At 49.0% G+C, this 27,307-nt stretch overlaps 1 protein-coding gene across 1 annotated transcript in view; it reads left to right on the top strand.

The window, feature by feature from the left end:
- Window positions 1–21: 21 nt before the first annotated feature.
- The window catches only part of LOC144178215 (uncharacterized), a 105,394-nt gene continuing 78,108 nt past the window's right edge, over window positions 22–27,307 (top strand). The window contains exon 1 of the mRNA XM_077705898.1: window positions 22–270. The gene's annotated coding sequence lies outside the window, so the exon portion shown is untranslated. The remainder of the gene's footprint in view (window positions 271–27,307) is intronic.

The raw sequence follows: 27,307 nt of genomic DNA, 5'->3' as shown, positions 1-27,307 counted from the left end.
TTTTCTCTCGTTGTATTCGAGATTAGCGGCGAGGAGGACCCGCCCATGGGAGCAAGAGCAGGCAAGAGCACTTTCCTCTGCAATGGCTTGGCCGTGTTAGGGTTACGCAGAAACAGGTTCATTCCGGGATAATCCAGCAATAGCGTACCGCCGCGCAATTAAATTCCATTCATATCGCCGCCGCGTTTTCCTGGAGCCGTGCCAGGTGTTTCCGATGGCACAGACGCTGGGGAGGACTGCGATGAAGATGTGACTACACCGCTAGCTCGGGTGAGTGTTTTTGTTTAGTTTGTGATATCGTCGGCCTTCAAGAACAAATTCCCGGTGCGATTTGGAAGCCGAAATGAATGGGGCGACCTTTTCCGCGTCGTTGGGGAACGCAGTGAGTCATCATGCGGTGGCGCCTGCGGGCCAGACTCCGATGCGTTTGTGTGTGTTATAACGCGAGCGCCTGTGCGGCTTCCGCGCGTAGCTAGAGAAGTTGGTTCGATGCTGTGTCCTATCGATTTTCGCGTGGGTCTCCGTTCCTCTTGACCCTCGTTTTCTTCTCGCAATTATTGACGACATCCAGCTTTTGTTGGTGAGATGCGATCACTTCCACCTTCCAGCCAATGTCAGTACTTATCGGAGTCATTTCCTGTGCAGCAGCACAAATGTCGTTTTTAAGACAGCTGTAGGCGTTCACGAACACGAACACAGTTGGATTGCGCGTACGCGGCGGTAACAATTGTCAGTTGTGTTCTTTCAAACGTGTTTTAGCCTATAATTCGTGTGATTTAATACCGCGTAGCTTCTCTATCGATCGCTGCAGGTTGAATGCTGGCTGACTCAGTCGCCAGACAATTTTCCTGATCGCCGTCTTTCCTCCATTTGTCCCTGTCTTGCCTGTGTCGTCTCAGGCGGCTGCCTGCTGTGCTGGCTTCGACCGCAAAACAATCATAAGCAAATGTTCTGCCAGATTGTTTACACGGCTTGCGAAGCGTATGGGCGATGCGACTGTTATTGCCGATGTTAAGTCTGCACGATGAATTCTTGCGAAGCATGTTTCCTTTTGCTATCACTGCGGCTGATTCCAGCTGTATCGGTCTATTGTTATCCCTGGGGCGTAGCGAAACGAGACCCCTGTTTTAGATTTGGTCTTAGTGCTTTCATTGTCCATAGCAAGAGTGTGCGACTAGCTTTGACAGCGCATGAATGCCACAAGGTACTCAGTGCGAGCATACTGTACTGCAAGTGTCTTAACAGCGTTTTTTAAACGGTATTTGGAGGCTTTTGTAGTGCCACTCTCCTTAGGTATGCTGTACGGTGTGTTTATATCATGACATGTCAGGTACTTTGTTACTTTTCGCAAACTAACCTGGATTTTTTTCTTAATTGTAAGGAATCGTTTTCAGCTGTGTATCACACGGTCCTCTTTATTGTCCTATGTTTTTGAAGGCTATCAACAGTATAAAAGTTGTATTGCTGCAGTATTGCTTTACGCTGGATGTTTCATAAAGGTGATGTTTTATCTCAGGGGGCTTTATCCTGACACAGTTGGAGCATTAAGAAAGCCATAACTAGCCAATTACACCCTGCTAACGTCGTCGGACAGGAAAAACACGGGAAGAAAATTTGTTTAGCATTAATGTCCTCTAGCACCACATAAACTTGCGTTCAGCAAAGAAAGATTAAATAGTCTCTGCAATTCCATCATTGTTTATCTAATCATTTTCTTATTGCCCGCCTTTTTTGTCTAATTATTTCTTTTGTTTCACTAAGGTAAATGTGAATGGTAGAGCTCAAGCGGGGAAAGTGCCGTTTGGTTAGCACGGTAGCAGACAACGCGCTTCAAACTTTTTCATCTGCAGCGCCGCACACTGACATATTCCAGCAACACTTTTCATGGCTGTGGGGCATCCTTTTCTCGGTAAACTCGATCGAGGTGCTTCACACTCTGACAGACCATCATTGCTCGGCAATGCTCTTTTATGGCTTTTGTCGCCGAGCGCCCCTGACCTCAGCAAGCCTCGTACTCCCGTAAAGCGAATCTTCAAGGTTAAGGCATATAGTACGCTTGCGTAGGAAGTCATAATCGTGCACAGAGGAGGAGGTAGATGTTCACGTTTTTTTGCCTAATAATCTGAAGCAATAAAAACATTGCAAAAGCAATTCCATCAGTGACCATGTCAACGCTGTGTTTGTGCTGTATTCAGCATTTGACTTCTTTGGCTGTTACCACAGAGCTTAAACTTATTACTCTGAATAACAGTTACCATATTTAGTCAAGTCTGCCATTGAGCTGACACCACTGCATGATGGTGATGATTATAGGCAGCTATACAGCAGCTTAGGTTTGTACCCGATGGAAGCAAAATGTAGAAACACGTGTTCACAGTGTTTGGATGACATAGTTTAACCGAGAATGCCCTTTTATGGTGCAGCACAGGCCAGATATCTTGGACATGTTATATGGTAGTTGCTTGTAGACCACATTACTCAGTGCTCTCAGTACCCACTAGGGCCTTCTAAATGATGATAATCGATAGGCTCGCCACTTGTCTCATGCAGTGTGTAGGAGTCTCAATAGGAGTCTCATGCAGTGTGTAACAGAGCTTGTAACAAGTGGGCATCACCAGTGTTTCCACTCCTATGGACTTATATGAAAATCAGCAAAATGTTTTTACAGTATATTGAAATCTGTAAATAACTTCACAGCTGTGTGTATTTTAATGCTTTCAGAGAAACAATTAATGTGTTGGTTTTCTTCTACAAAGCCAGATTCCTTTCACATCGTAAACAGTTACAGTTCTGGTGATGCTGCTTCAGACCAATTTTTTTTTTCTTTAGTTGCTTCCAATTGCAGAGGTTCAATTGTTTCTTGTGTACATGAAGGAGTGGCTCCCGCAGGATTTCTCCTACTGCAAAATCTCGAACCTCAGGCCAACGTTGGCAACTAAAAACGAAGAGTTCCTCCACAACATGCAAACAAAAGTTGAACCACGGCATTTTTCCCTTGATTGTTTGTTAAAAACTTGGGGAAGGCACGGATTGGTGTGCCCCCTCCCCCAGAGGGACGTTCACAAATGAATGGTTGGGGGGTGCCTCTTTGACAGATGAATCTCTTGGATGCATGGGGGGTTTGCTCTCAGGCGTGGTTTGTTCCATGTCTGCCACCTGTGCACCTTCCTTCTGGAACACGTGCTTTGTTCCAGGAAACATCCACAGTGCCACACTCCGTTCACCAGTTTAGAGGCATGAGGGTCAGCATCCATTATCACATCAAGTGCATGCCATGCTTGCTTTGGGGAGGTGACTTTTGTGTCGCCAAAGGCTTGATCTAAATAGAACAAAACAGGCGGCAACTGTCTGGATGATGAATGATGCATTTTGTCGGAACTCGCGTTACTGGTTCAAAAGTCAATGGGGCTTGCTTGAACATTCATCATGTAGTTTTCTGTTCTTGCCGTTAGTAGAGCTTTATCATTTGTTGCTCCTTGTGGAAGAGGGAATATGAGCCTCCTTTCCCTGGAGAACTTATCTATGGTGTGAAATGTCTCATGTCTGAAAGTGCTTGCAGGTGAACCCCAGGTGCACTCAGCATGTGCTGTTTAAGGTAAATGTCAAAATTGCTGCATTGGGCCATTCGGAGTGTGAAAACGTTTATTTCTCTTTGAGGCATGATTTGGCTAGAGGCGTCATGTGGGTGTCGAATTTATCGATTTCGGAAGAGTGGTGCTTCATAAATGCATCATCTCGTGTTCTGCCATGGTAGAATATTGTTGCATAAGTGCTTTGTGCTGAACCCATTGCACTGAGTGGATTTGAATGCTTAGAAACACTTTGTGATCCTGCATACAGCTGTAAAATTAGGGATAGTACTATGTGCACTTGCAAGAAGCTCAGCAACTCTGCTCTACTGGAGAGGATAAAATTGCCTATTACTTAATTACATTTAACATTTAAAGTAACATGAGACCACAGTTTTGAATAAGTGGAGTTCCTTTTTTACTGAAGGTTGAAATTCATCACCCTGTTACACACCCTGTTAGCACACTCTGTGCCGGCGAATGCAAATCAGTGAACATTGGAGAAACGGGCAATCTGCAAAGAAGATTAACGCAGCACCGGAATGACGTAAACAAGCTATGCAAAAACAATTGCACTGGCGGAGCACTGTGAGAAAACGGGAGATGTGGTCTACTGGGATGAGGCGAAAGTTCTGACAACTGAGCACAATGTCTTCTCGATTGCTGCTCGAATCCCTCATCATTCATTCAGATGACGCCCGACACTATCAACAGAACGGACGGCAATCTGCACCATATCTATGCGAACTCATTGCGACGTCTAATGCCCAATATATAGCTTTGTTTTCCACGGCACGTGCTCATTGTGAACAAGGGGCACCGAAATGTCAAATGGCTTTTTTTTTTTTTAACACTTGGTCAGTCTCATGGTAAGGCATCATACTATGTGCATAGTAAAGTTTTTTTTCATCGTCACAGTAATGCTTTTCCACGACCAGACGGTATTCCGCCAAACACTGGACAATGCATACCCAGTTCTGACTGATAACTTTCACCAAGCTTTCCTGGCCCCCAAAAGACATGCTCTTGAGGTGCATGCAATGCAAAGAAAAGAGTAAAATTTTGTTGTGCCCAAAATCTGTGTGGCCAAGGAACAAGAATTAAGCCGAAAAGTAACTTTTTTTTATGTCATCGTCGTCGTCATCCTCATCATCATCAGCCTGCTCAGGTCCACTGCAGGACGAATGCCTCTCCCCTTGAGCTCCAACTGCTTCTGTCCTGTGCTGCTCGGCTCCACAGTTTACCCCCAAATTTCCTCATTTTGTCCCTCCGTCAGATTGCTGGCCTTCCCCTTCTTCTAGACCGATCTCTTGGTATCCACTCTGTTACCCCAATTGTCCACCGGTTGTCGGTTTGTCTCACCACATAACCAGCCCAACTCCAGCCCGTTGAGCCGACCTAAGTTTGCTTGCTAGTTGTTTAGTACGGCGCCAAGTCTCGGCTCCATACGTCATAACTGGCAGTGTGCACTAGGTGTAGATTTTTTTTTGAGTGACAGAGGTAGCTTACTTTTTATTATTTGGGAGTGCTTGCCAAGTGCACCCAACCCATACCTATTCTGCACCGGATTTCTCTCTCGTGGTTGAGGCCAGCACTACAGAGATTAGAGATAATGTACAGAGGTTAATTGCAATCTACAGATTTTTCTGGCTGGAAGGCTTGAGATATTCAACTATTTGGAAACTGCCTAATATGCAAATTTTTGCAGTGAAAATGTTATTCCTGGGCTCAGGCTTATATTCACCCATACACATGGTATGGACTCAAAATGACCCGGAAGTGCTGTTTGTAAGGACAAGAATTCATTTCTAAAGTAATTTCTCGCCCAGTGCCTGCTACAAGGAAGCAAATTTTATCGCAATGTAGGGAGTTAAGTGTGTATGTGCATATGCATGTGGTGGAAAAGCTAACCAACATATAATTGCCCTGAGCTTACTTTCGCGAGTATGTACACTAGCACATTTCAGTGAGCGTAAAAGGATTCGATAGTCAAGGTAGGAGCAGATGGGAGTCTGGGGAGAAGCCTTGGTCCTGCAGTGGACGTAAGTAGGCTCATTGCGATGATGATTTTTTACAAAAGGAGCATAAAATGAAGAAAGAAAAGAACAGCAGGAGGAAAGTACATTGCCGGCAGCTGGATATAAGTAACTGGCTTGTCGTTTTCCTTGGTTATCTTTGATCTTGTGCAATGTGTTCTTCCAGGCTGGTTCTTACTCTAGTCCTACGTGAAGTATTATAGTGAAGGAGACAAGGCCCTGAAATAGGTAGACACACACACATGTGCCACTTCCAGCAATTTACATCGAGAAATCCATTAGTGATCCCTGTGCTGGCTAATAAATGTCTCAGCATTGTTCCATAACCAGCTCGCCCAAACTACCACTTTGATCGCATAACCTGAACAGGCGTCACTGATTTTCAAAGCTAATGGCCTTGCAAGCCACTACGCCACTATTGCTGTTTTGTCCATTAAACATATGGTAGATAAGGAATCGCTGTTGTCTCCTAATAAGCAGTGCTTGGCTGAGTCGTATTATGAAGTGTGGCAGTGATAGTTGAAAACCTCTCGTGGGCTTAAAGGGGCCATGCAGACAAAATACAAGTTTGTTTTGTTCTAAAGATTTCGTCTTTTATAGCGCCCCCAGCGCTTGTCCAGCAGGAAACGATGCTCTATTCACTAAAAAATTAATCAATGTAAGTTCAAGTTTTGATTCTCCCGCCGAATCGTGTTTTGTGACATCTGCAATGATGTAACCAGGGCAGGCCTTAAAATGAACGTTAATGCGCTGTTCAGTCTGCAGCGTACTGCGGAGCGCCTTGTTTACCGTCAGTCCTCCTAGGTGGAGCCACCATACTGCATAGGACCACTGTGCGCTTTTGCTTTGTTTCTGACCACACCTGGCTTGTTTTTGTTACGGTAGGTAGTAAAATACCGATCAAGCGCCCCCACCCATGCAAGCGCCCCCCAAGCATTTTCCCGGAATTTAGAATTTCTGTACACGACCAAGCAAGCGCCCCCTCCCAGGCTTTTGGATGCCACAGTGTTCAAAGCCGATGCCGAATCCAATACAATCCAAGTCGTTGCTGCTACGAGAACGCGTTATTCTAGTTCACTATAGCGCATGGACGAAAGAAAAGGTTAGGAGAGGCCCTGACGTCACATTTCTGAAGCCGAGTCCCGCCATGACTTGAGCCCACGGAGCCCAGCACTCTATCCCATCATCCTTTGCTGTCTCCGGTTTGATTTGACTAACATGGCGTCGCCCTGCCCTCCCGCTTCGAAGCGAAAACAGTTTCGTCGCTAATTCCTCGGTGCGATGTCATCTTCTAAGCTGTTGATTTGGCCTTCAATTTGCCCATTCTAACCCTAACCCAAAGTTTCAATCGAAAGACGGCCTTCGTTTTTGAGATAGAAGGACGATTTTTCAGCTATTAAGCCTGGAAAAGTAGCGTTTGTCGTCGTCATAGCAACAGGCTGGCGGGATGGCGAACGCAGACGCCTCCGACGGCGACTGCGATGGTTTGCAAGCGTAACGAGGCAGCCACATACCAAGCGCCTTAAAAATTTGTCCGTTCTATTCGCCCAAATTTGGCCGCCGCAGTTGTAAACAAGTAAGCAACATTGTCCATGGGTTCAAGAAGACTTCCTCCACACTTTTTGCAATGCATTGGGATGCTAGGGGCCTCTCCTGAGTATTCTTTCCTTCATGCTATAGCGTTACCAGTCATCGCCGCCATTTTTTCGGGAGCGGTTGTCTTTGCTCACTATGCATTCGTACACGGTAAAAAGGAAGCTCGAAGTAGTGGACTGGCATCGGAAAAATGGCAGAAACGTGCACCTCACTTCTCGCGTGTTCAAATAGGACGGTAAAAGGATACGTGAGTGGGATAAGAACTACGAAGTTTTGCTGCAACAAAACTTCGTTGTCGCCGAGGACCCTCACGAGCTGCAGACCGAGGGCCTGAACCTTATTTTTGGATCGAATTCTGAAGAATCGTTTTGCGGATTGAACAGTGATTGAAGTGAATGTGAAAATTTACGTTTTTAGCATTGCCTAGAAGTGTCATGACTCATAAATAAACATTTTTCATAATGAAGGCTACAGTGCCTTTCTCGCGATCGCCGCCATTTTGTGCCGCCATCTTGAATTTGGGGCCCGATCCGAATAAGGGCCCCCTCCCTATCTCTAAGCCAATTATCTACAAGTTTTTTTTTTTGGGGGGGGGGGGCGCTTGCTCGGTATTTTACGGTATACTCGGTTACAACTCAAGAACGGCACCACCTCATGTAGTGTATCACTCCGCGATAGCGCCGGACCCGTGACGTTGTAGCGCGCACATTTTGAAAGGAGTTTGCTATGAATGCGTGATATCGTCTGTCTTTCTCACGCAGTTTGTTTGTCGTCACTGGAGTCGTTTATAAGCATATTAAGTCCCAAAAAACACGGGAACGGCTCACGCCATGTTCAAAATATTCCCAGTAACGCCCTACTTGCGCCGCGCGGAGAAACATCCGGTCACGGTGATAAGGCACAGCGGCAACTTCTGGTGCCGTTCTTAAGTTGTCACCGAGTATAGTAATTGTTCGTGAAACAGGTGTATGCCCGACAAACAGGTTCACGTAACAATGTTGCTTACGCCAATCGCCCAGTGTCGTGTGATAAAACCCCAAGGCGCCGGCTGCTGTGCAGCTAGAACAAGCATAGTGTGCACAGTACCTAACAGTATGCACTGGTACTTCCATGCTTACGTTGGTAACTTGCATTGTTTACCCCAACATTCTTACTGCTATAAAATGAGTATGCATTACATTTCAGTGAAAATAGCTCGTTCTTCAATCGTATAAGCCCTGCCTAACACCTAGGTATTGCCAGCCTCAGCCAATCACACAGCTGTGCATATTACGTCATAGGTTCTAGTGCAGGAAATGAGCTAGTGAGTCATGTGGCTGTTCCCTTTTTCCTAATTATATAGCTTATTTGGGTTAATTTTACATTAAAAGGGGTGTCAGTATGATTCTAACGAGGTAACCTTTCGAATGAACCAAACTTGAGTTTTGTCTTCGTGGCCCTTTAACATTTACTTGGCACAAATAAATTTGCCCGAGGATCAGGAGCGAGTGGGCTGGTTGATGCGTAATCAGAGCTTGAGGATAAAAGCAATTAGTCGGTGCAGTGGTTGCCACCTCGCTCTATGTCCTGTTTTTAGAGCCGTTTCCTTGTGTGCGAACTATTTGCTTGTATATCAACATCCAGGACTTCTCCACAAACGTGCATTCCGGTGCGCGTTCTTCCTTTCTTGAATTTATGCTGAGAGGAAAATTTAAAAAAGTTCAGTTGCAGCAATGAATTCGTCCTGCTTTTGAAGATGGCTAGCTCTCCAATGCTTATCATGAGGCAGGTACTAAACGCAGTTCAAGGTACTGTCACAATTTGGTGACGCGGATATTACTGCTACTTTGTGGCCACTGTCATAGTGGTGGCGTTAGGCACGGGTCTTTCAACGCCATAGAGCACCGTATTGGGGAAAAAAAGATCATTCTGTGAACAAGTTTTCTTATAATTCGTGCGCAGAAAGCTGTCTCGACTCAACTTGTTCCACAAAATTTATCACTTCAATCCACAACTAAAAAATGAACTCCTTTCCAGCCCGTCGTACTTATCATCGCGCGTTGATCACCCTTTCAAAGTAAACGTCCCTCACTGTAGTACTAATCTGTGCTTCCATTCCTTCATACCAAAAACATCAGATGAGTGGAACCGCCTGCCAACTTCAATAGCTACAATCACAGATGCGCGCGCATTTCGTTCGGCAGTTGAACGTCACTTGTGCATTGTATAATCAAGTTTTTTGAATTTTCTTACATAGTCTTTTTTTTCACAACTGTCTTTGTATAACTCCCCAGCTTTTGAGTTATATTTCCCTCCGCACCAAGTGTTTTTTTTTTTCTCGGTGTGTATGTACGTGTATGTGTATATGAATGTATATATATGCATATGTGTGTATGTATGTATATATATATATGTATATGTATAGTTTTTACCTCCTGTGATTTGTTTACTTTTTCGCTCTTGCCTTTAAGGCATCGCATCTATTCTTGCTTTGTATATTTTCCCCTTATTGTATATATATTTTTTCAATACCTTGTAAAAAAGAAACCCACTCCCTTCTGTAACGCCCCCTGGGCATTGAAGGTACCGAAATAAATAAATAAATAAATATCACAGCAGTAATAGTTGAAGCTAAGCAGTAACCATAATTTTATCGGTATCATTCAAATAGTTTTTTTTTGTGTGTGTGAACTCTGTAGAAACGAACTATATGTACAGGGAAATATATATTTGCTGAACTTTTGGTTTATAGAACAAATTTCCACGGAGAGAGCTCGCTCTGAAGGAACGTGTGCGCCACATCTCGTAGATTTTTCGTTTCTTCATAGCATAAAGAAGGAGGCTTCTGTTCCTTCTTTCGCCCGCTTTCGCCCATTCTCTATCTCTACCAATCTCTCTGGAATAGATCTAAAGCCGGAAATATGGGACCGAGCAGATTGGGGTGATCATGCCTCCGTATGTATACTTGCGCCATCCATTTTTCTGTCTCGGCGCTCCTGCGCGATATTCTAATTCGGCGCCACCGGTGGATAGTGCGGTCGGTTTTCGCTGGCTGCGGCGGGTTCGCGCTTGAGCGGTTACGTGCGCCGTGTCAAGGAGAATCTGGCCACTCGTCTATTCTGGTTGGAGGAAACGACACGCCGCTGTTATATTACGGGCCTCGCCGGCGCAACAGAAAGCGCTTCTTGTTCCTTCGCGTCAGCCGAGCGGCTGCTGCTGCATGCGGGCAAATTGCTACTCTGCTGCGACGCCCCGTGCACCGGGCCTGCCGGTGTCCCCTCGTGTTCGGATGGGCGAGACAAGTTGTACGCGCTGGCGGGACAGCTGGCCGGGACTCTGCGTGGCTTGCACTGTGGCCGCAAGAGTTTCGGCGGCGCCTGGGCGACGGCTGGTGTACGTCGGAATGGTTTTTGTCACCGGTCAGTCGTGAAGCCTACCTCCTTCGTTTATGCGCTACAACCTCGTTCTTATTCGCCTAGCCCTAGCTTGACGTGTCCACAAGGATGCACTTGGGCCTTGCTGTAGTCTTTGTTGATCCGCCGTATACTTGTGCGCGCTTTTATTTTTATTTTTTGTTCTTCCAGCTAGGTAGCGTCTGACAGCAGACTCCAGAATAACGCTTAGGTTTGACTTAAGTTGGCATATATGAGCGCGCCTGAGTGTGAGGGGTATTGACGTCTGGGGCAGCGCCTTATCTCCCTGGTGGCCGTACGAGGTAAGAGCTGGCGTTGTCCCCTATTCTAAATCTGTCTTCTGACGCGAGGAGCGCGATCGTGCTCATTGCCGTAGCAATTATTCACGCTTATAGCACATGTTCATTATTCATGCCGTGGCAGAGACGGCGAACAAGGATTTCCCTTCAGCCTCTGCAGCGCACAGAGACGCGTGGTGTCAGCCGATGTCACTCCCTCGTCACTCGGACGCCGTGAAGATTACTCCCCAACACTCTGCCCAGGTTCGGTTCTCTACCATCTGGGGGCTGCTGACCTGTGCAGCTTCTTACTTGGTTCACTTTTGCACCATAGGTGTAATCAGTTGGCCTAGGTTTGCGCTCTCTTTCGGCGAGAAGACGGCTTAGCGAGCATATTTGTTATGTGCGAAACGTATAGATGGTATTCACTGGAACGTTTAGCTCTCAATTTCTTCGCTTGGCAACACTGGAAACGGCCACGGACATGGCCGAAGCGCCACGGTCATGCGCGGGTTGTGCCACTGCGCCCGCACACCGCAGGAAAAAAAAAAAAACAAGAAAAAACGGCGTGCATCGTTTTCCCCGTTTCAACCCGACTCTCAGCGGTGGTGTCAACAGAGATGTTATTAATCGCACTGACATTGGAGTCGAGGCATCACTTTGCGGTCTGTGGGGTAGAGTTTGGAACGTCCAGCACACATCATGTGCTTAGCACGAACAAGTACTGCCATCCCGTGGAGCCCGACGTAACCAGTGACGGCGTACTCACATGGTTGCCTGCATGCGTGCCTCTCCAGTGAATACAACCCATCCCTTCAAAACATCGGAGGGATATTTCTTGTCGCTGTTTTTGAGCCTATTTCAAGTCTTTTGGTACGTTCAACGGCAAGAAACACCGCTGCGACAACAGTGCGTGGGAACTAGCGGGGCGTAGTTAAGGCACATCGATTTTCTTACTGCGGCGGCAAGTGTCTTGCGTGTCCGCAGTATATAATACAAAGGAAATTTCGCACCCATTTTCTTAATAGCCAATACATTAGCGCTTCGGGTATATTGCCTATGTTCTGTCGGAAGTGCGCACTTCATCTCGAGAGAACGCTTCATTATCAGAAGCCGTGACCGCTTCCGGCTTTCTCCATGGGATCGGCGTACGAAAAGTGCGTCGCGCGACATCAAAAACAAGCTGGCCACGCGCTCAAATTGCGTGGCGCGGTGGCTAGTCTGTTGAGCCACCTTTAACTTACACAGAGGAAACTTCCCAAAATCAAGACGCAGAAACAAGGCGCAGAAAGCTGCCCATATGTATACGCGCGATGGATAGCGGGGGAGGACCACAGTCTCATATAGACGCGTGTGTGGTCGGTTGTCCTGCAGCCATAAAAATTGTAGCGGTGCGTTCGCTTTTGCTGGGATGATCGTAACTATCGTTCTAGCTTAGCGGATCAAGTCATATCGCCATACGTATTGTCATAGGGCGGAAGGAAGGCAAATACCATATATTTACGCTACAATTCCACCCTAAACCAGGTCAAGAACTTCCGTAATGGAGGCGAGCCGAGATTGTCATCGTCGTCTTTTAGGAAGCAGCCCCACGATACATAGCCAGGGGTCTTCAAGTCACCTGACCGCCTTGTTACAATATTTCGTAAGCATGCGAAATTTCGCCAGACCTGAAAGTTGGAGATGTTTTTTAGTCACAGCTATTGATAGCGACGTTTGCCTTCGCATGCTTTAGAAGACCGTGCCGATCGCCCATGTCGTCCCAAGGACGCCGGTTCGATCCCGGACGCCGTGGCTGCTTTTGTGGTGCATGGAGGCGAAACGCGAAAACGCCCGCGTGTCGAGATTTCGGCGCACGTCGAAGATCCCCAGGTGGTCAGAATAAATCCGCAGCCCTCCATCCACCACGGCGCGCCTCATAAATAGCCCAGGTTTAATAATGAAGCCTCGGCGCATTAAACGCCCAAAGTTCTAATTTTTGGAAGAAATTGGCGAGCCTTTGCTTTTTCGAGTGCGTGCATTGGAAATCCCGTCCGCAGTCTCAGTCGGCTATCGGCTTCTGTGGAGGCAGTGTTGCAGCAGCATGGGTAGTGACTCTGCCGCTAGTAGTTGCAGCAGCATGGGTAGTGACTTCGCCGCTAGTAGCTGCTGTAGGTGTGGGCTCGTCAACGGCCGTAGCCAAACTTCCGCGTTCTTACCTAGTAACACTATCGGCAGCTCCTTTTATTTCTGAACGGTCACAAGGGTGGTAAACAAATGGACGCGACGCGCCTCATTGATCACAAACAAATTCAAGATCGTCGTGAATAGAATGCACAGTGGACGCTGCGTGTTTTTCACATGTCTCTCCCCCCCCCCCCCCCCCGGGCCGCAACTGGCGTGGCCGTTCATCCTCGCCTTGCGACGCGCGCATAAAGATTCAAGGCCGCCTCACAAAATGCGCGGCCTTTTGCACTTGTGATGTGAGGTCGTCGTAAAGTATTCGCCGATCAAGGAATACTTGAGGACTACGCGCATTAAGATCTCTCAGTGTAGGTGGACTTCTGTCTCGCGACTGTTTCCCAGTAGTGTCCCACTAGAAAGATTGACCCGATCACGTGAAACGGCTGTCCGATGTTCCCGTTTGTATGGGCTCGCGATGGCTGGGATTTCTGAGGACCAAACCTTCGCGCGTGTGTCGCGGGGATGGCCTTGCACTTGAAAAGGAAGCTTTCCTGATTTCGTCGTGCTGCACACAACTGAGGAGAAGCGCGACCTGGTGGCTTCTCAGCCGGCCTTATGGGACCGCGGCTGTCCCCGCGCCGGCTTTTGGCTGGTCGCCACACGAGCGACCTTTGAGGGCGCCACTCTTGGCCTGCCTACCTTCTCACGGAGGCGAAATCGGCCTTCGTTCCCCTGTGATGCTTGCGGATGGTGGCGGCAGTCCGTGGCGACGCCATTTTTTTTTTTTTTTACGTCGCCCATTACTGACCTTGTACCGTAGCACTTACGGTGAACAGCTCGCGCAGCCAGTTAGGAATCCAGGTGAGCGCGAGCTCACGCGACCTGTTAGCCAATCAGCGTGGAGGGTTTTGGTCACGCCGTTTTACTAGCTTCAGTCTCACAAGTACCCGAAAAACGCTTCCCGCTAAACTATAACGGTGGGTAGGAACGTAGGATCGCGGGCGGATGAACAGTGTCCAAAGGATTTTCCGAGCTTTTATATATATCTGTTCCGGAGTCCGCACAAAACGGCATGGCTAGGTGTCGCCCCAGGGCAGTGTATGTGTGTCGATGCGGCGCATCCCTGAGCCCGAATTCCGCGTTGGCTCCCACCGGTCGTGGACTACTTTCGAGCTCGCGTTAAGCCCGAGAGGAATCCCGGAGATATCCAAGCTTGCACGTGCAGGGCGCGGTGGCCAGCTGGGAAAAGGCCGCATGTATTTCTGCCTCGCGAAGCCTCCTTGTAACGTTTCCACGGGAACAAGGCTGAGCCTTATTGGCTGGAAGTCCGAGTCGCGGGAACTTTTTTTGTCGCATTTCTGCGACGAGCGGTGATGCGGCGGTGTTTGCAGCGACGTTCCGAAGTCGCTAAGTCGACTGCCGCGTCCGCCGGCGGCTCTGAGCGGCCATCCCAAATGTGGGGCGGCCTCCTCCTAGGAGTCCGCGCCATACGCGATGCAACAACAGGAGCGTGCACGTCCCCGACGACCCCGGAGAGCTGAGCCACAAGCAAAAGGGCAGGCGGGGACTTAATTGACTCCGGTGCACGCTAATGCATGGGAGCGTCGTGCAGGTGCGGCGCTTGTCTATCGTTGTGCGCAGCATTGGTTTGGCCTGCAGCCGTGGCTCCGCATTGTGCGCCTGCAGGTCCGACCGGGTCGCCGCGGCCGCTCCGGGGGATAAGCTGATTTGCGGCCAGCACAGCCGTAATAGGAGAGGCACCCAGGGAGCACCGGGAAGGCGGTGGCTTTCAGATGGCCAAGTACTTAATAGACGGGCCGCCGGAATCCGGCCAATCTCGTATATCTGGGATTGAGCCGCTGTTCGGCGAGCCCTGCGAAATTAGGTAGCTTTGCATTCATTTCACGAGCTTGTTTGCATGGTATAGGCATGTTTGGTGGTAAGATACTACCCGAACATTTTCCGGCCGTTTGATCGCTCCGCTGCTCAAAGTGTTTCTGGCTAGCGTTCCGTGCATTCTTTGTAAGTGCATGAACTCAGGTTTTGAATTTGGTGCAAAATCGTTGGGTTCTGTGCAAACGCTTGTGCGTCTCATCACTGCGATATACATTTTGAGTAGATTAGTTATGAATACGGACCATTTTCGAGATCTGCAAACCCGTTCGCCCCTGTGCGATCCGCGTCGGCCGATACGTTCCCCCCGCCCTCTCTCTGTCAGCGTCCCAGGAGCTTGCGTGTCTAGTTTCCTCCGGCTCGTCAGGGCGTCAAGACAAGTTGCCGTTCTGCACTTCAAACTTCACTATTCTTCTGTCGTCGTAATGGGGAGTCCCCGTACGTATAGTCCGGACACAAGCTTCGCATGGTCACCCACCTTTACAGAGGGGCACGGCTCGCGAATTGTTGTATTGATTTTTCTTGCTTCGTGGCCGAGTTTAAATAGAAGGAAGAAATAGCATAGAACTGCACTAGAGTGCGCACAACTCGAGGAAGGGGGGGATAATTTTCTTGCCAACGCGTAAGGTTGATCGAAAACGAACACGGTCGCTTGGAAAACGAACGGCTCAGGTGCCAAATGCGTGATGAGTTTCTTGACCCACTTGCGGTGGTGGCCCATCCGAGTCGATGGGCGATAGAAGTTGTCGGCCTTGGTTCCAAATAAGCGGGTGTTCGCGTGCATGGAACAAAATTGAGCCTTGTCTAGGATGGCGTGTACGCCTTGGTAAATACGCGCGTGTCACTCCGCAGAAGCCACCTGCCTCGCGTTCTGCCGTCCGAGGCACGCCCGGCTTTGTATCATAGCCGCGCTTCTGCAGGCGGCGTGTGTCACTTGCGAACGACGTGCCGCGACCTTGTGTCGCTACTCGTTGTTCAATAAGCGTTTCCTCCGACGCCCGATCGGGGCCGTCTGGGCGCATCAGTGGGCGGCGGTGGATAACGCCTGGTAGCCGTAATGCTGGCAGTCGTTGTCGCGAGCCAGGAACTGCGCTGGGCCGATCATCTGGAGCACGTCGGCCGGCATGCAGGCCGAATGTGTATGCGCGCCTACTTCGCGCGAAGGTCGACTCGTGGGAATCGCGTCGCTGTTCCGACCGGTCCTACTCTATATGCTAAGCGTATCCGGCGAACCCCCGGCGGGTGTTTCGTCGTCACTTTTTTAAGCCGATTACAACTCGTGAGCTGCAAAACAAAGAGAAAGAAACACCTCAGCAGCAGCAGTACTAACGAACCGGACATGTGTGCTATTGACATCTGTTCGCAAGTTCATACGTGTCGACTTTCAACGCAAAACTAGCGTGGCCACATTCCAAGCGAGAAATTTACTGCTGAGTATTGATTACAAATACGCCTTCGCAGTACCAGGTTTGACTCGTGCCAGCTGCCCGCCGGGCGTTTGGTTCCGCTCGGCGTTTCATGCTGTGGGGCGATAACTGGCAGCCAAGCGCGTCACGCGCCCATACGTGGAGTGTGAACAGTCCGTTGGCGCCACTTTTAAAACTCTTAACTGTTACGCTCAGAGACTCCCTAAAAGGGACGCGCAGAAATCGAGGCCCAAAAGATGCGAGCACGCTTTGAGGTGTTCAGGGTATACCCTGTGCTCAAACGGCGCTGCAGTAGTATAGGCAGCCTTGCAATTCGTAAAAATGGCGACGATACGTACTGTTGATTAGAATAGTCCTAACTCAATCTAGTGCGGCATATCTGGTTTCTTTTCTGCAGTTGCAAAATAGACGCGCTAATAATCCCTGCGTTCCCCAAATTTAAAAATGGAATTTTAAAGTTGTCGCCGCATTTGACTGTACAGTGCACATTTGGGTATGTTTTAGCCGGTTGGGTGATCAACATTGAGCAGGCTAGGTTGAGCAGGCTGTGTATGATTTTTTGATTGTGGGGTTTAACGCCCCAGCGCTACACGGGCGATGAAGCGCGCCGTTGTGGAGAGCTCCTGATCAACTTTGACCACCTGGGGATCTTGTTCGCTTTTCGCCTCCATCGGAAAAGCTGCCTCCGAGGGCGGGAATCGAACCCGCGTCCTTCGGCTCAGCAGCACAACGCCTTAGCCACAGAGCCACCGCGGTGGGTCAGGCCGGGGTTGGGAAAGATAAATTACAATAAATCACGTTCATGTGTCATCAATCAAGTAATAGAAAAATCCGCCGAGTACAGTAAACCCCTTTACTTGGAATTTATGAAAATGCTTTTGATTCAGTAAACACTGCTGCCGGGCTGAAAGCATTAAAAGACAAGGGAATAGAGGAAACCTACATAAGACTTCCAGACGACGTATATCAAGGATGTGCGGGCAGGATAATTCTTCACAAGCAAAGCGACAACTTCCCGATCCGAAACGGCGCTAGACAGGGAGATACCATCTCGCCAAAACTATTCACAGTATGTCTGGAGGGGGTATTGAATCAGGAAGCTTGACTGGAGAAAGCATAGGTTTACGGGTAAACTGGGACTACTGGAGCAAATTGAGTCCTGCTAAGTGGGTCTGCGGAATACCTCCAAAAAATGCTTCAGCTAGAACTACAATCAGAGAGCAAAGCAGCGGGGCAAAAGATAAATATGAATAAATCTAAATTCATGATGAATAAATATACCGAAAGCGCCCTCTTCGGGCTGTGCAGCGAAACGCTGGAACAGGTAGAAGAGTGCTTATCTCGGCCAGGTTATCAGAGCTGACCCCAATCACGAGGGAGAAATTAGGCGTGTTCTGGAGCGCTTTCGCCAAGCACTGGAAAAGTAAGGTATACCTCTATCACCCAGAAAGAGAACATACAAGCAATGCGTCCTGCCGGTGATGACATATGGAGTGGAAACTTGGCGCCTTACTAAACAACTAGAATGCAATTCTTGGATGTGCTCGACGGACCATGGAACGAAGGATGATCGGAGTAACACTTAGGGAGAGAAAACGAGCTTCCTGGATCAGGTAGAAAACTAGAGTAGATGATATCATAGTTCAGATAAAGAAAAAGAACGTTAAAGATTAAAGATCCCCAGGTGGTCAAAACTAATCCGGAACCCTCCACCGCGGCGCGCCTCATCGCCTGAGTAGCGTCGGCGCGTTAGACCCCATAATCAATCAATCAAATAAATAAAAGGAAATGGACTTGGGCAGACCATGTGGGGAGGCGAAAATGACAACCGGTGGGACCACCAGGCTAACAGAGTGGGACGGATCTAGAAGAAGGGGAAGGCTAATAACTCGACGGAGGGACGAAATAAGGAAATTCGGGGGCAAGGAATGGACTGGATCGCGAACAGCGCAGGACAGGAGTGGTTGGAGGTCAATGTCTCCCGGAGAGGCCTTCGTCCTGCATGGATTTTAGTAGGCTGCTGCTGCTGACAATGCTGCTGATGGTGATGGTGATCATGATATTCATAGTCAGCGCAAAGATGCTGAAAACAGCAGAATACTCGGACAACAGGGGAACTTCGTGTGCAGCGCCGAGAATGTACTGGTGCTGCCGTGATAACATCGAAGAAACGGTAGGCGTGCCTCAAAACGGCCCCTCTCATTAATTATAACCAAAATTCACGCCTTTTTTCGAAGGCTGACCCCTGGTATTCTGAATCCCTCCTCCACTCGAGGACCAACGGAGGAGATCCTTGAAATCGATTTCCCCATAAGCATTGCGGAATCCTCCCCTCAGCTGAGTGGAGAGAGCGGATGGAGTGGAGGAGGGACCCAGAGTACGGCGGCCCTTAATCACGTGGAGGTATGTTGCAAGCTGACAGGTTCGTGTTTGCATTCAGAGAGATCAGCTAGTTCCGTTCGTTTTTTCTTGTAAATATCCTGGCTTGCTTCGAGGCCGCTGGACCAGCGGCGTCGTCCCTGCTTTGTATGGGTCCGTGCCGTGGCCGCTGTTGCATTGACAACGGCTAATAAAACCACCGCGCTATGTCGACGTCCAGGTAAATTAGCGCACAGTGTCGCTGAGCGCAGTGTGTCGGGCACATGGCCGTTCGGCATACTGGCAAAGCGCGAGGCTTGGTAACCGGCTGTAGGTGGTGGGCTGTCCGCGTGTCGGCGGATGCACGTGCGGCAACGCGCGCGATCAAGCCGTCAGCGCGTCGTCGTCCCTGCCGCCGTGTCATGCGAGCCGGCCGGGGGCCCAAATTTAGATGCGGTCCTCTCGGGTGTATACATAGAGGAGGCGACGTTTTATTTTCGGGAGCTGGCCCTCCGGTAAACAAACCCCGCCTGTTTGGCGAACGTGCACACGTGTACGCATCGCCCCATTCACGGGCTTCCGGCACATTCGTCGCGTGGTACTTCTGCCAAATTCGGGCGCGGAGCCGTTGCTCCTTTCAGGCGCTGCAGAACCCCTGCGGTTCTGTAACTTGGCTTTGGACATCCGTGAAGCCGCTGGCGTCGTTTCTTGCTGCCTCTCTTACCAAAAATGAGCCGTCGTGAAAAAGTGTGTGGAAACAACACTTGGGCTATCGTAGATGGCTCGGGATCAGTCGGTTGTGGGCTGTTTGTGTTCGCTGCGGTCTGAGAGTGACTGGTAGTTTGCCTGCTATTGAACCTGCATAGCCTGATCCTGAGCAGTGCAACTCCAGGCGAGTGCGGTCTGAGAGTGACTGGTAGTTTGCCTGCTATTGAACCTGCATAGCCTGATCCTGAGCAGTGCAACTCCAGGCGAGAACACTGCAACCTAGGATGATCTACAAAGAGCACTTATCGCAGGTAGCATTCGAGACGACCGGAGCGTGCGAGGCGGGTTGGGTTGGAAATGGAAGGAAGCAGGCTGAGGGAAAAATCCGGCAATTTCTGTCCTCAGGACGTTGGCTTCAGTCGCGCGGCTTTCTACAAATTAACGAATAAAACGCCTCTGCTCACATCCTTGGGTTGTGGCGCCGGTTAGCGATGACCTACTCTTGGCAGTGAAGCTTACTTCGGGTGAACAGAACTCGGTCGTCGGGTTGGTTGGTGAGAAAAGCGACGGCGAAGCAGCGCTGGTATGTATACAGTCGAGATGAAAGCAAACGCTGACACAAAAGTGGGAACGCGACCACACATATTCCAACTTGCTACGTTGAAGAGTTACTTGCACATAAGGGGGCTGCACTTGTATAAGCGAGTCTTTCCATTGTGTCTGCTGTGCACACCTGGTCTATGCAATTTGTTCCTGTTTACGTGTAACCCTTCATTCTCCCACCCCACCCAGGCCGCTTGTGCCCTCTTTGGATTTTTTCTTGTTTTTACTACTACTACTAGTCTCGTTCGCGTCTTCATTTTGTGCTTCCTGCAGACAGACAAGGCGTACTGTTGGACGTGATTGTTTGCGGGCTTAAACACCACTTTATGGGTGTGCTAGATGGGTTTAGTATACAGTGGAACCCCGCCAATACGTTCCCCGGACTTACGGCGACCCGATTCTTACGACGGATCACCACGGTCCCGGCAAACTCCCCATAGAAACAATGCATTAAAAACCCCGATGATATGACACTCGAGTGCGCGCGTCCGCTTCATACGACGGACCCTGGCGCGGACAAACAGGCGCTTGTCCCATATTTTACGCCGCTTCGCCGCCTTGTCCTGGCATTCTTTATTCTTAACCCCCGTTTGGCGCTGCTTGATGTGCAAACGTCCGCATGCGCGTCAGACCACTTACTGAACAGACGCAAGCAAGCAGGCAGGTACTCGGGAGCAGGAGTTAACCTGCGATGGCCCCACGCGACAGCAGTACGCCATCGCGCCAGCCGCGAGAAGTCGAAGAATGTGGCAGGTGGACCGTGAGTTTGAAGCTGCCGTTGAGCCGCCGACGAACGCAAAAACACATACGACGCACTCCACGGCGATGACCGAACAGCCGCTTTCCCCGCCCGCTCGATCTAAGTTCCTTCTTTTCACTATGCTCGAAAACCCTATATCTTTGCTCTCTGCTTATCAGTGTCTTTCAAGGCCACGTTGTCCCTCGCTCTTTTCTTTGGTAGAGTGCCTCAATCCAGGCGCGTCCGCCGCGAAAGTGGAGCAAAATACAGGAGGCGATGGGTGGAAACATGTACCCGTTGGCACCGTTATTTTGGGTCTCTCGCTGGCCGCCGCAGCAAGTCACTCTACCAAGACCGCGCTATAATTTTCGCCGCAACACGGTTTACCCGCGAAGGTCGGATTATCTTATCTATTTCGCGTTGCTGGGTCTTGTGGGAAACGAAAACAGCTGTGTTGAGCACTATGACCCAATAGCGACGGCGCGGGGCCGTTCGAAGGGTGTCTCACCATGTACGGCAGTGCCGTTTTTTGTTCATCTCCGCCTTAGACTATTGTTCGTTTCGCTTGGCGTTGGCAGTTTCACACTTGTCTTTTCCCCTCTCAGTTTACTCGACCACGTCGGCCTTATATCGCTTAGCGCGCGGCGCTTGGCTGTCGGGCTAGCTGGACGCCGTAAAGGGGAGGGGGCACAACGTAGGCGTTGTTTTCTTTTAGACTTGGGATTCCAGCTAAAAGTACGCAAATATCGCGAGAACGCGCTAAATATAGTAGTTTAAAAAAGTTCTTAGCCTATCTGTTGCGTGAGGCCGTCTGCTAGGCGGGCATTTACACGCACCCCGGTCGTACGACACCCCGGTCATACGTCGCTTTCTCGCGGTACCTTGAAAGTCGTATTATCGGGGTTCCACTGTATTAGGTGGGCGTAGACTCTAGAACAGTGAACTTAAAGGGACACTGAAGTGATTTGTAAACATTGCGGGATTACTAGCGCAAATTGTAGTCCGGAGTCCACAGGCCACGTTTCGACTACTCTGAGTGCGTTTACGCGAATTTATTTAGTAGAAAAATCCATTCGAAAATGCTGTCTTCTCTGAATCCTCGCCCATTTTTTGTGGCGTTTTCGTGTGATGTCAGGAGATGACTTGTCTTGACCGCGCTACTGCACGGCTCGCGGACCTTCCGACAGAGTCGGGATTGATTGACTGATTGTAGTGTTTAACGCGCCGACGCAGTGCAGGCGATAAGGTGCGCCGTATGGAGGGCTCCGGATTAATTTCGACCACCTGGGGATCTTTAACGTGCGCCGAAATCTCGTACACACGGGCGTTTTTGCTTTTCGCCTCCATCAGAAAAGCGGCCGGGAATCGAACCTGCAACCTCGTGCTCAGCAGCGCAACGCCTTAGCCACTGAGCCACCGAGGCGGGTAGTGTCATGATCGGCCCCGCGTTTATGGTAAAGCGTTTAGTCCGCCGGCCGCCGACGGGTCGTCGCAATTCGTTCGCCCAGTTGAAACTAAGCAACGACACGTTTGTGAATGTAAGAATTTGCCTTTCTTTACTTTGTTAGTTTGTACACTGTATCAAGCTCCAAGTCCAGGTCGCTCCATACAAGCGCTGCACATGCGACGCTTCGCTGACTGGTACGCTAGTAGGAAAATCTAAGGCCACTTGAAGGCGGGTGAAATCAGCGAAGCCAATGTAGGTACTACGGAAATAAAATCAACTAAAACTTTTACCGTGCAGCGTAAAACTAGGGAGCAGGAAGCACTTTTTTTTGCGCTGGGTGAAAAGCACAGCGGTCAGCATCACGACTACGCATCTGCGAACGCTTTTCCGTGTAAGAAATTCAATTGCTAGGCGTGAGATATTGTGGAAATTTGGGGGACGCTTACTGTACGAGCGCTATACAACAAATAGTCACCTAAGGTGCTTAAAACGCTAAAACTAAATAAAAGTATAAACTGGTTATACATTATATACCTATATTGCCGTCGTTGACAGCGCTGGCCCGTGGCCGAGTGGTCTCGAGCGCTAGGTATGATATTTTGCAGGTCGCAAGTTCGAATCCCCGAGGGTTTTTTTTTTTTTTTTGTAAGCTGATTTTTTTCCGTTTTCAGCCGATGTTTTCTATTGTGAGTTTGCCATTTTTTGGCCGTAACATTCACTTCTCCACGAGCGAGTTCGCAGAACGCGCGCAGACTGACACTGACGCGCTAGCGAGCTCTCGTTGGCGTGTTGTTGACATAAGCACCGACTGCTTGCGGGCAGTGGGCACAGGCCAGAATCAGCAGACCCTTGGCCTGGTGCGAACACGCTTTTTACGATACAGGCATGAGTGAGGCAAGCTCCAAATAGGGGGGAAAAGCCCATGGCATTTGAGCGTCTGCGGGGACGCGGAGGGCGTTCATCCACTGCGTAGGCCTTGGCTATAGTGATTGCTACGATTCCAAGCCGTCCTGGGAGGCTTATCTTGGGTATTTTACAGCCGACAACATGGCAGAAGCGCGGTATGATGGTTACTGAGATATCAAGAATGCCCATCAGATAACATGGGATGTCAAGCATGTTGTTTTACAGAACCGAAACCGAAACTTGTTTGAATGCTAATCTTGGGCATCGTCCAATCACGGTGCACCTCCTCCTGTCCTCCCGTCGTCAGCGTTTAGTTGGTGCGGCCGCCGCAGTCCGCGCATGGTAGTTTTTCTTCTTTCGAGCTTTATAAAATAATTACCGGCTTGTCAACCGGATAAACGATAAGTGTGTTAATTTGAGCCAGTCTACGCAGTGCAAGCAAAAACGGGAGCTTGACAAATTCACTTCAGTGTCCCTTTAAGCATGATTGCCCAGGACCGACTGCAACTTTGCAACGATCACATCAACCACAACATCAACATCAATCACAAGCTACTTTGGTGAAGCCTCGTTTACAACTGTTCAGGTGAGGCCTGTTGTTCTGCAGCCTTACGATTAATGCGTTGCTCAGTTCAGGTGCTGTTAGCTGTTGCGTTACTCCTATAGGGGAGGTACTGCTTGGCCGGGTAGCGTGAAATAAATTGCCCGGACGCTCAGACGCGAAAGAGAGAAAAGGAGGAGTGCGAGTGGGAAAGGCGAAGGGCGCTTGGCTTTTCCGCCGTTGTGCACACTCCCTGCGTTCTGGGACCTGCCGGAGCCGCCGGAGCTGTGCCCTCTGCGCTAGCCTGTGCTCATTAGAGCCACTAGATCAAGCGTAGCTTATTTAGTGGCTCTAGTGCTCATGTTACGTGAAGTGTTTCAATCGGCATGTTGTATTTCGCTTTCTGCGACGGCCGCGCTGTGGATTGAACGCCTAATCATTCATATTCTAACGAAGTTACGAGTGCTTCAACCGTGCCTGTGTTGGATTTCGCGTTCTCAACAGGTGTTTCCCGCCGCTTATGCACTTACGTGAAGCACGCAAGCGTAGCTTATTTAGTGGCTCTAGTGCTCATGTTACGTGAAGTGTTTCAATCGGCATGTTGTATTTTGCTTTCTGCGACGGCCGCGCTGTGGATTGAACGCCTAATCATTCATATTCTAACGAAGTTAATTACGAGTGCTTCAACCGTGCCTGTGTTGGATTTCGCGTTCTCAACAGGTGTTTCCCGCCGCTTATGCACTTACGTGAAGCGGCAAGTGTTTGAATCAAGCCGGTCGTGGTTTGGGTCACGACAGCCGGTCGTGGTTTGGATACACAGTGTGCGCTACCGCATCCGCTCCTCATGCTCTTACGTGAAGTGCTTCAACCGTGCCTCTGTGCGTGATTACGCGTTCTCAGGCGTTGCCCGCTGCTGTAGATTTCGAAGTGCCTCAACCGTTCGCCAATCGCCGTGTATATGAACCGGTTGTTTCTCGAGCGTGTATCTAGATCTACACCATTCACCCTGTGGTGATCGACCGCCGCTGTAAAAGTTATAAAGTCAACCTTTAATTGTCAGGTGTTGCCCGCCGCTGTGGATTTCGAAGTGCCTCCTCAGCCGTTCGCAAATCGCCGCGTGGTTGGAACGGCTGTTTGTCAAACGTGGATCTGCACTGTTTACCCTACATGGAATCAGCTTAACCTTTGGCCCGAAAATTGCATTTTGTGCCCTGATTGTTTCTACGATAGTGCAGACCACGGGTGCAGACAACCGTGTTGCTTCAGATATATTTTTTTTCTAGCGTTCCGTGCTGACGAGACGGCAATTGGAACTCTCTAAAGTTTCGTCAGGCGGAGTGATAACTGGCCAGAGTCCTTCAGTGATTTACTATTGCTCTATTTCACGCCCTCGGCGGTTCGCGAATCGCCGCGTGGTTGGAACGGCTGTTTGTCAAACGTGGATCTGCACCGTTTACCCTACATCCCTACATGGAATCAGCCTAACCTTTGGCCCGAAAATTGCCCTGATTGTTTCTGCGATAGTGCAGACAACCGTGTTGCTTCAGATATATTTTTTTTCTAGCGTTCCGTGGTGACGAGACGGCAATTGGAACTCCCTAAAATTTCGTCAGGCGGAATGATATCTGGCCAGAGTCCTTCAGTGATTTACTATTGCTCACATGCGTTGCCTCCATCAGGCAGGATGACCTTTAATTGTGTTATTCAGTAAAGCTTGGGTGTTGGGCTAGTTGGTATGAAGACATGAGGAAAAGCAGAGCGCTGAAGTTTAAAAGACGACCACAGAATAAAGGAGCAAACGAATCACACCAAGCGTTTCGTTTGTCCCTTTATTCTCTGGTCGTCTTGTAAACTTCAGCGCTCTACGTTTCCTCATGTCTTCATTGTGGCCTTTGGTGTGTGCTTCCGTTGCTAAATGTGTTGTCCGGTGCTTAATCAAATTTCGCCCCCCGTTTTCTTTGGCTACAGCCACGGTAGCCATTGTTTTCACCTGTCGTGCAGTTCACATGGTGAGAGCAGAATTGCTTAAAAATGCTCACTTCTGGAAGCATATTTGGGAAACTGGTCATTATAATGCAATAGTCATCAAATCAAAGGCTATGTGACAAACTTGCTAACACCCACGCTTTGCAATCGGTCTGCTGTACGCTGAATTTGCGCACGAGACACTCTTTTAAGAGTGAAGTGTACATGCATGTGTTGCTGCAGGCCAGCTAACAGTGCTGAACTGGCTGTAAAAGTTGGTCTGCCAGAAAAACCACAATTTTTCAAAGCCTTTTCTTTTATTCATCGAACTGGCTTTTTCTCTTTCGCTTTTTGGAAACATATCAGGGTACGTCACAAAGCGCCCAGAGCAAGCCAAGCCCGACTATTCAGTTGTTACCGCCTTCTTAAAAACTTTTCTGATTGCCCTTTACTTTTCAAAGTTACATTCTGTCATTCTGTTACATTCTGTTACATTCTACCTAATGCTACCTTGGTGTGGCGGCGTACAGCAAAATAGGCCACCCAGCCCCATCTCTTTGCTGGCAGGGCATTATGACATCGGCAAAGCTTCCCTAGGAACGCCCGCAGTGGCACCACCTAGGAAAAGCTGCTACGCGAACATGCCTGCGCCATTGATCAAAGCATTTTACAGCCGTCTTGTTTCCTGCTGATTGTGCTCATAATCCCCTGCTGTCACTAGCTGCTTTATCTGTATGCGCTAAGTCACTAGCTAGGCACAGTACTGCAGTCTCTAGTGCACCCACATGCATGCATTTTTGTGGCTGTGCTTGTAGGCAAGGCAAAACATTCTGATGAAATCGACACTGCAACAAAGTGTGGGATGAGGCATCATATTTTATGTTTGCTAGATGAGGTTTTTGTCTTTTAAGAAGCACAAGACCAGGAAAAGTTCTTGCACACATTCATATCCCTGCATCAGTGTTTGCTTCTGAAGAACGCTTCGACTAGTTCCACCAGTCGTGTCTTGACATCCGCAATTAGTAATGTCACAAGTTGTCGTGCAGAACAATATATGGGGCAGCCGTGCCTGTTTTCACGCCACTTTGGGAATTTTCATGCACTAATAAAGTACTGCTGCTGCAAGTGGCATATTATTTGTATTCACAACACTGTAATTACTGATGCTGGCCAACTTGCTTTTGCACTTTAGTGTCTCTTTAGGCGTCTGTATTGTACCGTAAATCCATTAGGTCACTCCTGGGCAGATGTGCTGAACTATGCTCCTGTGCTATGTCGCTTTTGCATCCCAATATATTTACTTCCTCTTTCTCTCTTTTTAAGCATAGCAGCAACCCTTGAGGTGCAAAAAGTGTCGAAACATGAAAAAGTTCAGTGTAGTTCTTCGTGCTTGAAATGAGTGAGCTACATTCTGCGCATATTACACCTTGTGGCATTTCTGCTGCCCACAGGCCTGAAAGAAGGACACGACAAGTGCTTGACTTGCAACAAAGTTTATTTGTTTGCACCACAAAGATATGCAAGTACAAAACATCAAAAGCAAGAATCACAAGCAGGAGCCTGCGTCCTAGCCTTAAAAAGGTGGCACTATGCGAACCATAAAAAAAACTTCAGTCATATGCATACTCCTATCACTCAGTACATTCACATTAACAACTTCAGCAATTGTAGCAGCACCCACACAAA

Source organism: Haemaphysalis longicornis, unplaced genomic scaffold (assembly GCF_048455015.1).
Source record: "Haemaphysalis longicornis isolate Haplotype H1 unplaced genomic scaffold, Haemaphysalis longicornis Haplotype H1 scaffold_4, whole genome shotgun sequence".
NCBI classification, from domain to species: Eukaryota; Metazoa; Arthropoda; class Arachnida; order Ixodida; family Ixodidae; genus Haemaphysalis; species Haemaphysalis longicornis.
The sequence above is the reverse complement of the archived record's forward strand: the minus strand, read 5'-3'. Positions and strand labels throughout refer to the sequence as shown.